The sequence below is a fragment of the Aegilops tauschii genome, chromosome 4 (assembly GCF_002575655.3).
Source record: "Aegilops tauschii subsp. strangulata cultivar AL8/78 chromosome 4, Aet v6.0, whole genome shotgun sequence".
Lineage (NCBI taxonomy): Eukaryota > Viridiplantae > Streptophyta > Magnoliopsida > Poales > Poaceae > Aegilops > Aegilops tauschii.
In genome coordinates this window covers 87,495,382-87,506,026 of record NC_053038.3, presented here as the reverse complement: position 1 = coordinate 87,506,026, position 10,645 = coordinate 87,495,382, and positions in this window count along the sequence as shown.

Below are 10,645 nucleotides of genomic sequence, written 5' to 3'. Positions count from 1 at the left end.
GAGGACACGAACCATCTGAACATTTTGTGCAGTTCCACTAAAATCATGCTGAGCATCCCTGTGGATTTCGTATTTATATGCTGCCAGAAAACAAAGACACATCAGCACACACATGAATATTGGCCCCAGTGTCAACCCACCAATCGGTGGACTAACAAACTGAAAGTACGGTAAACAGATTACCATACCCAGATGCCCCATCATTGTTGCTTAGAGTGACATTGACAGACTTGGAGTCCTGTCCTGGCTTCTTGGTACTTGTTTGGGCACTTGTTTGCCCAGTGTTCCTCCGAACCACAAGTAAAGCAGCCATCTCTCTTTTTGTCTTTCTTCTTACCCTTCTTAATGGACGACGCTGGCAGCACCATTCAAACATATAGTCTGGTGGCTCAAGGTGACGACGAATGATTAGAGAACCATTTGATGTATTCTGCATGATGAAGTATTATGGAGGACACAAACCATCTGGAAATTTTGTGCAGTTCCACTAAAATCAAGCTGAGCATCCCTGTGGATATCGTATTTATATGCTGCAAGAAAACAAAGACACAGCAGCACACACATGAATATTGGCCCCAGTGTCAACCCACCAATCGGTGGACTAACAAACTGAAAGTACGGTAAACGGATTACCATACCCAGATGCCCCATCATTGCTGCTTAGAATGACATTGACAGATTTGGAGTCCTGTCATGGCTTCCTGTACTTGTTTGGGCACTTTTTGCCCAGTGCACTCCACGTGTTCTAGAGTTTCCTATGCTCTCTGCAGACTAGTCATGTCACCAGCGTCTACTAATACTCTGTAAAGCTTCTCGGTCATTCCTTGTGTAATGTAGCGCAAACAATGTCTGCTTCTTTCTGCAAAGTGGTAAGACCAACTGGACCCACTAATGCAGCAGTTTACCTTAGACACATTGGCTCCTTTTGTGCAGTTCAACTAAAATCAAAGTTGGAATAAAACCGAGCTTTAATTTTGATATCACTGTAAGTAACAAAAGCTATAAGGGAAACAATTACTGAGAAATAACGGTTGATTACTTGTACTCCCAGAAGAAAAACATCTACTGATCTACCTTATCTTAATGGGAAACAAAGCAGGAGAGTAGAAATTCTCAATCAGTGTGATTCATTCATATTAGATGAGACATTATCTTAACAATGCCTTGTTTCAACATGTATAAAGAACGACAAAGCAGAAAAGTATCATTCCTAAAACAATGCGACTGATTCATTTTAACAGAGACATTATCTTAACAATACCTTGGTTAAACATGTAGAAAGGACTACAAAGCAGGATAGTACCATTTGTAAAACACTATAACTGATATATAATAACAGAGACATTATCTGAACAATACATTTCTTAAACATGTACTCCGGCCGATCCCTAACAGAAATGGTACTCCCGCCGATCCCTAACAAGTGTTGCAGTTTTGAACTAAGATTCAGTAGTTAGTTCTAAGGAAAGTCGGTACTGACCTTTCAAGACCAAGATTTGAAATAACTCGTGAGGAAGACCTCAGAGAGATCTCAACGCATATATGGAAATCCGGTCTCATTTTGTGCAGTTCCACCAAAATTAAGCGAAGCAAAATGTCGCAATAGCAACAAGTTGAATAGTATCCCTGTTTTAACAGAGGCAAAAGAGGAATCGATTACTGGCCAATAAAGGAGGATGAAACATGCGGCCACAAAAATGGCAATCCCGCCAATCCCTAACAAGTGTTGCAGTTTTGAAATAAGATTCAGTAGTTAATTCTGAGAGTGGCATTGCTTAATTTTACCAGCGACATTAGATTAACAAAAAGCATAAACAGTTCCAGGGGAGAGTGGGCGCAACAACAACATGTGCTTCCATCTACTTATAAAGGGGGTGATGCAGAGTTTGTTGTAACAAAGAAACAAGCATAATGTCTGGGTTGGTAGCATTTTTGTTCACTACTTAATGGGAAAAGACAGCAATACAATAGCTTCAATTCAACATTTATTTAAAACAGTACCAATACAAGTAGCACAACATCTCAAAACACACTGCACAATCATGTGGATGAAGGCAAGTACCAACCTGTCATGACACACACAAGATCACATACGAATCTTCCAACACGAATAGGAAATCCAATCTCGTTTTGTGCAGTTACTCTGAAATCAAGTAAAGTCGCCGGTGTGACATTTAAGTTTGCTATAGCAACAAGTTGAATAGATATCCCTGATTTAACCGAGGCAAAAAAAGAAACAATTACTGCCAATAAAGGAGGATGAAACATGCGGCCACAAAAAGAAGCATCTACCTTATCTTGATGGAAAACAAAGTATAGGACAGTTGCATTTCTAAAATGGTTGCATTGATTCATATTAACAGAGAAATTCTCTTAAAATAGTTCAGTAGTTAATTCTGAGAGTGGCATTGCTTAAAATACAATAGCTTCAATTCAACATTTATTTAAAATAGTACCAATACAAGTAGCACAACATCTCAAAACACACTGCACGATCATGTGGATGGGACATGCCAGCACCATGTGCGTCCACACATATAAATGGGTGATGCAGAGTATGTAGCCAAGCAGCATATCTGCGTTGGTCCCATATTTGTTCTCTTTGAAACTTTTTCGATGTGAGGGCAGCAAATCTAGTCCTGCACAAACTACCCGACCCCCCAGTTTCTTTCCCTTTACAACAAAGAGTTCGGTTCCTTACATATGTTTGTACTGGGTTACCCCCTTTTTCCCTTTTCGACCAACAAAGTGGCTGGATAGCTAGTCTATACTACTTTCCCTCCCTCCTTTCCTCATTGAACCACATCCTAGATTCATGCTCCACCCCACCGCACCCTTCTTCCCTCTTTGAACCAAGACCTAGATTCGACTACAGAATCGAAAAAGATCAGCATGCAGCTAGACCAATGACGGTTTCAAAGAAACTTATACCTTAGGGTCGTCGGGATGTGGCAAGGCGTGCAGCGGGAGGTCGGATCTGCCCACACTACGTACGGCAACAAGGAAGAAGGGGTCGGTGGCCCTCCCGCACAAGCGCTGGGTGAAAGAGAAAAGCGCAGCCAGCAGTGGATTGCCTCCCTCGCCGAAGGCGATAGAGTGAACGCTGCACCTCCTCTCCTTCCCGGTGCGACGGGATCCGGACGCCTCCTTCGCCAGCTGTGAGGGGGGTGAGAGAGACAGAGGCCACAACGCAGTCTTGTTTAGATCTGGTGAAGAGGGTGAGAGACAGTGAATATAGCAAACCCTAGCAAAGGAACGCTGAGCCTCCAGCGTGTATATATATATGTAGTGCGGTGAGAGTGTGGAGAGTGCAAACCCTAGTGAACAAGCGCTGAGGCTCCAGCTTATATATATTGTAGTACAGACTGAGCTCCAGTGCCTTAACTGCACCTGCTTTTGGCTGTATGACAGGTGGGTCAGCCACATTTTGGGCCCACCTGTCATAAACCCAAAGGCAGGTGCACTAAAGTCAATGAAGCTGCGTCCATATAGTACTTGTGTATACGACTAATATATAGTGGAGTGGTTTTCTTATTCTCTCCATAACAATCGTTTTAAATTGTGTAAGTACGAAACAAAACTCTTTATTTAACGTACCAGTGAACAAAACGACTACTCCCTCTGTTCCTAAATATTTGTCTTTCTAGAGATTTCAACAAATGACTACATATGGAGCAAAATGAGTGAATCTACACTGTAAAAAATGTCTATATACATCCGTATGTGGTAGTCCATTGCAAACCACTTGAAAGACAAATATTTAGGAACGGAGGGAGTTCTTCCGATGAACTAACGATCCACGCGTCCTAGTCGCACTTCCTGTCCTTCACGTGCGGTACACTACCCTCCCTTAAGTGAACAACCACACATGCGCCAAATTATCGTAAACGTGTGAGAGTGTGTACAAATAAAGAATTTTAATTTCAATTATCGGAAAGGTTTGAGAGTATGTACAGTTTGCTCACTCTAATAATTATGCTTTGTTGTGTTCGGCCTAAACTTGGTCAAACTTCACAAAGTTTGACTTCAGTCAAATCTAATATGCGGAGTAAATAAAAATGGAGGGCCACTACGTCCATCTGGGTTTTTAGTCCACACCATTTTTTAATCAAAGTTAATAGCTGGACAAATAAAATTACAGGGGAGCTCGAGACAAAGTTGTGAGAAGGCTTAGAAATCAATACAAAACTTATGCTCTTAGTACCAACGTCGATCCTTCTTCGAGGAAACATTTGGTTCATAGCCAATTGTGTGATAAAATTGCACCAACGTGAAAGACGACTGCGTCTCCAACGCAACCAAGGTGAACTGACGAAGGATATCATCTTTGTGGGTAACAAGCAAAGAGCACTGATGGAAGACAGCTTGTTTTTCATTGACAATCGATCAGCTTCACCAGCCGATGCAACCATGAGGCGCAACCACGAGCATCGATAGGTCATCGTGGTGATGCACCATCCATTTGGCATCAAGTTTGGGTGAGGCACCTATGAAATTCGACAAATCCTCACTGTGGTCTGTTTCTTCTCAGTAGTCAAGCTCGAGGAAGGAAGAACCACGTGGCAGAGGACAGTGAGGCGAAAAAACAATGGCCATCCAATTTTGTGCAGTTCCACTAAAATTGAGGAAGACATGCCCGGGTATGGAGATACGCATCGCTGTTTCCAAAAATATAAAAAAGGGATATAGTGTTGTTACTTTGTTTTACAAGATTAACAACGACATCTCAATTGTCAATAAGAATTATGAAAAGTACACCAACAAACAGAAGCATCATGATTATCTTGATGGGAACTAAACCAGGATACCCAAGAAAAAAAGCATTTCTTCATTTAACCAGTGATAGTATTAGACTAGCAGCAGCAATAGGAGCATATGGACAATGACCGCACAACCACCATGTACTTTTTGTCGAAACAACATGTATACCTCCACCGAGGCATAAATCAGGACAACTTTTCGAGTGGCATTTCCTCTATAATAGTAGGTGATGTTGAACCAGCCGACGAACCCTAGCTACTATACATGGGGAGCTGGGGAGTAGTCACATAGAAGAAAACCCGCATGCAGCGACCTGGGGAGCTAGACCAGTACAAGAACTTATACCTCAGGTGGGCGAGATGTCGCTTAGGCGGGCGGGCGGGATCTGCCCACATGACGGCAACGAACAAGGGCGCGGAGGACCTTCGTCCGCGCCAGTGCCGGCTCTGAGAGGATGGTGCGCATCGGCTTCCTCCATCGCCGATGGCGACAACGTTAATGCTGCACCTCCTCACCTCCCGTGGCGGACGGGATTCGGCCGGATCTGTGACCACCGGTGAGGAGAGAGATAGTGTGGACACTGTCATCTTGTTTTGATATGGAGAGGGTGAGAGAGCGAGACGCGAGAAACTCTATCAAACAAGAGGCTATAATGGAGTAAAACAATATCTCCATAGCAGTGGTTTTAAATAGAATACGCGCGTTCCCGGAAAAAAGAAACGAAAACTGGCGGACAATTTTTTAACGTACCAAGAAATAAAACTCGATCAAAAACACGCCCCCGCTTCCAGGTCGCGAGAGTCGTCGCGCACACACACATAGACATAGACATGCATATCCGTGTTTACATAAAATTCCATTTCCATCTCCATCTCCAATCATATTTGTCCAACTGGCACATTATTTATGTTGTTAATTATATACGCGGCAATATTAACGTACAACATCTCTTGTTTGCGGGCGTCCAGACCGCTGCCACGGCCGCTCCTGACCAACCCGAACCCTCTTCATCACCCACGCGTGCTTCCCGCCCAAAACGGTCAGTGCCGCCTTCATGCCCGGCCAGAGCGGACGCGACCTCTCACTGGCGCCGGCACTGAAGCGGTGCGCCGGCCGAGAGAGCGTCGCCCGCGCCGCTTCCTGGTGCACGCGACTGCTCCGCGTTCAAAGGTCGCAATAGCCGGCCACAACATGCATGTAAAAAGTTCTTGGGAGTCCGTGCTACAGCTAGCTGTCCTCCCCCAACTCGTCAATCTCTTCCAGTAGTACTAGTACTCCATGGCGCGATCCATCGACAAGCAGGCGGGAAAGTTATCGTATACTCGGTTTGCGGTGAGTGGCATGCCGAGCGACCGTATGGGGTCGAGCCATGGAGGAGGGTGAGACATGAACGCGATAGACGTGATTTAAACATTGGTTTTGCTCGATGGCGCGATCCAACGAAACGAAACGTTGGTTTCTCTCCGTTTCCATTTTTTCTCCGGAAAAACGGAAACTTTCCACTCTATTTTCATTCCTACTCCAAGGTTGCCCCGTTACAACATTCCATCAAATACAAAGGAAAACTAACACGCATGCTGATGCATCTCAATGCTTCACAGATCATAGCCAATATTTACTTCACAACTAAAGACAAAAGTTGTGAGAGCGTGTACGAAAGAAAAACTACTGATGGGGTCACTACGACTTAAACCCTAAACCCTAAACAGGATTTAATTTCCTGGCCAGGTAGAACCTGTCGAAGGAAAGACGGCTGGCACCCTCGGATCATATGATGCTTTTGTGCAGTTCCACTAAAATCGAGCTGAGCATCCCTGATGGCAAAGATATTGAAGAAGTGTGATTAGAATAATAGTACTGGCACTAGTTCATGAGACATAAACTCATCACACGTAGAAGCCGGTAGAAGTAGAGAAAGATCGACATGGAGATGGAGCTACGTGGGGAGCTACGGCAGTGGAGCAAGCCGGCTCCAAAAGGAAGATGGACTACCTGGGACGTCGGGCTGTAGCTAGAAGGGCGGTTGGGACGCGGCATCGGCCCATACCACGATGACCCCCGATTGGGACGCACCGACTATGGATTTTCTCCCTCGCCGATGTCGACCGCGTCTACGCAGAACATTGTTCCCTTCCCCCAGCTGCGGGATCAGGCCGGATATGTGACCAGCGGAGTGGCCACCGTCGTTCTATGCTTGTGAAGAGAGCAACCCAAGCAAGCAGGCTTGTAGCTTAGGCTCCTGCTAGTGTATATATAGTGGTTTTCTTTTTATCTCCATATCAACCATTTTATATTGCGTACGTGTCATTGAAGAGTGAAATGATGGTTGCTTCTTCCGACTAACTTACTGTGTGATTTAACTGCTCCTTTAGTGGCCCCTACACGTACTCCCCCTACGTGTATGCAACAGTCACACGTACACATGGACGCAAAAACGCGCACGACGCCCAAAGGCATGCATGTCCGAGCACACGAAGGAACACACACGGTCACGCTCAAGTGCTCAACCTACACGTGCATGCACACACATACTCAGCCAGGGTGAGCTAGTGACTGTATAAACACCGGAAAATGTATATATTGAGCGTATTATGAAGTCCACTGACCGTATTTTTACAAATATACAGTGACAGACAATGTATTTATATCGTTTGAAATTAAGCCATATTAACCGGAGAGGAGGCAGTATGGACTAGCATTACTTTGCTGTGTCCCGTCAACTTGCCGAACGAGGAGAAGCTTGCAGGACGGGAGAAGCTTGCGCGCGGTGGCTCGCAGGACAAGGAGAAACTTTTGACTAATGCAAGCTGTCCTTCGCTCAGGCGGTGGATGTGCTATTATTGTTGCACTTCCCGAAGAGGCGAACAGCCAAGCGCAAAGTTTACCAGTACTAGTACTACTACTATAGTCTATAGAGGTATGTACTACTATACTAGTACTAGGAACCGGATGGAGGAGCGTCTGCACTCTTATTATATTTTTAAAATGTGATAAAGCAATCTTCAACACATTTGGTTCTCTTCGAGGGTTCTCGCATGTGATAATGGAAGTTGATTGCATGGAACACTCGCCACAATTCTAGCTTAATTCTGGCTCATATCCTGTTACAAATAGGAGCGCTCGGTAATATTTCCTCTTTTTTGTTATTCAGCATGTAAACAGGTCAGCAAACCTTGCGGCGCATCTTCGTGCGAACCGTGCTTGCTGCACTTTGAATGTGGCCGAGAGCTGGCTTGATGAAACACCTCGCTTTCTACTTCTTTTTTTGCGGGGCACCTCACTTCCTAGTGACCAGTGTTTTGGCTGATCGTCCTAAGAATGCTTATATATGAATAAACCTCTCTCATTTACCCGCAAAAAAGATTAATCCATATTAACCGGAAAGGAGGGAGTATGGACTAGCACTACTTGTTGGTGTGTCCCGTCAACTCGCAGAACGAGGAGAAGCTTGCAGGACAAGGTGAAGCTCGCTTACGCCTTTTGACTAATGCAACGTACCCTTGCCCAGGCGGTGGACATGCATCAGTTCATTCGATGTCAGATTGCTAGAGGCATACACTGTAGTACCGAACATGCGGAGTACCATCATTGTTCGACTTCACGAAGAGGCGAAGAGCCAAGCGCAAGGTTTAGTAGTATGAGTACTACTACTACTAGAACCACATGGTGGAGCCTCTGTACTCTTATTTTTCTTAATCTCTGATAAAGTACACATTTATTCCGGAGAAGGGCGAAAAACGGTAGCCCAACATGTAATGATGATATCGATCAACCATGCTCGAATATATCTTGGCCTCCGTGCGAGCCCGTTTTTGTGTTCTCGCTCCTCGTCTCTCTCAAGGAACGGCGGGTTGGCCATTTTGCCGTCAATTGAGATCGGTTTGCTCACACTCTGGTCCCACATGTCAGTGATATGCCAAGAGGAGGTGCGTTGACCGACTGGCCATATGCGTACTTCGTTTTGCACCTTCATACTACTCCTTCCTCCATCACAGTTTATAGGGCGCGCTTCATTATGATGCATTTATCTCAATGCATTTCCACCACCAGAGAGACTTTAGACACGTTTGGTTTAATGCTCAATTAATTAGGGCGTGGTAACCGCATTTTTCTCTCGATGTAGTACTACGGAGTGGAGTAAGTGCATGCATGTGTGTACCCGGGTGGAAGCACTGCATGCATGTGTGTACGCATTATTTCCTCTAGTAATAGACGCCGTGCTATAACTACCAATGCTATTTTTCAGGCCGATCGCTAGTCGCCTTGGTCCCAGAGATTTTCTCTTTTTCTGAAGCGCGCTCTATAAACAGTGACGGATGGAGTAGTATGAGCGGATTCAAAGAAGAGCGTATTGATGGTTGCTTCTTCCGAGCAACTTATAGTGGGAAATGCGGGGCTTATGATTTGACTGCTCATTACTCACTATTAATGCGGCGCAACGACCGGTCTGAGTCTCCCATGCGGCTGTGCACTACCCCCTTGGTTCTTAAATATACTCCGGAGTATTTGTCTTTCTAGAGATTTCAATGAGTGACTAATCAAATATTTGTCTTTTTAGAGATTCAAATGGACTACTACATACGGATGTATATAGACATATTTTAGAGTGTAGATTCACTCATTTTGCTCCGTATGTAGTCACTTGTTGAAATCTCTAGAAAGACAAATATTTAAGAATGGAGGGAGTACACATACAAAGCAAAATGAGTGAATCTACACTCTAAAATATGCCCATTTGAAATTTGTAAAACGACAAATATTTAGGACCGAAGGAGTATAATTTTGTGCATGGCACATGGACCCGGATGCCGAAGAGGCTTCTGGCAATGCTATCAAGCTTCCAACATTTGTTTACATAATTGATGTACTATACAAATAATTTTCCAGCGACATGAAATTGTACAATGGTGTGAGCTTTCAGCTTTTGTTTCGTGTGTCTTGCCATCGATGCTCTTTCAGAAACAATAAAAAACTAACTTCCTTGCTAATCAGAGCCAATATTTACATCACAACTGAAGACAAAGTTGTGAGAAGGTGTTAAATTAAAATTGATCCATGCTTTCATTGGCAGCAACGTCCCCCCAGCTCTCTCTAAATCAACAAGGCATGTTGGGGAAAAAAGTAGGTGTGTGGAGCATGCAACATTCCGATCATTTTGTGCAGTTCCACTAAAATAGAGCTGAGCGTCCCTGTTCTAAAGATATTAAGTGTGATCACGATAATAGAGGGCTGCTGATGAAACAATAAACACACAAATAGAAGTCGGTCACCTTTGCAGTCTCTCTTAAGACTAACTAGTTGGATGAGGAGGATAGAGCAAAACCAATCACCCTTTGTGCAGTCGCACTGAAATGTAGAGACGTTGCCCGTGTGACATTTTGGTAGAACTGCACAAAACACTCTTAAGAAAAAAGTGATTTGTGCAGTTCACCAAAAGGTCGCAATAGCAACGAGGTGAAATGGATAGCCCTGTTTGCAAAAAAGAGGTAGAAAGGAAACAATTACTAGCCAATAACAGTTGATGACACATGCGACGACAAAAAAGAAGCATATTTCTTGTCCTAAGGGAAGATAACAACATGGTTGTGTTTGTCTAAAACGGTGTGAGGACGAGATTGCAATATGGAAAGTATGCTGGACGAGCTATGTTTTGGGCAAAGAACTATGGAAGATCCACATGCAGCGACGTGGGAAGACGGGCAGTGGAGCAAGGCCGGAGGGGATACCTGGAGGTCGTCAGGATGTAACTAGGTGAGCGGCGGCGGGCGGAATCTGCCCATACTGCGGCAGTGAGCAGGTGGCGTAGGCCCTACCACACCGGAGCTTGGTCAGAGAGAACGGCGTGTACCGCAGATCGGGACGTGCTGCCTCGGCGCCATTGAAC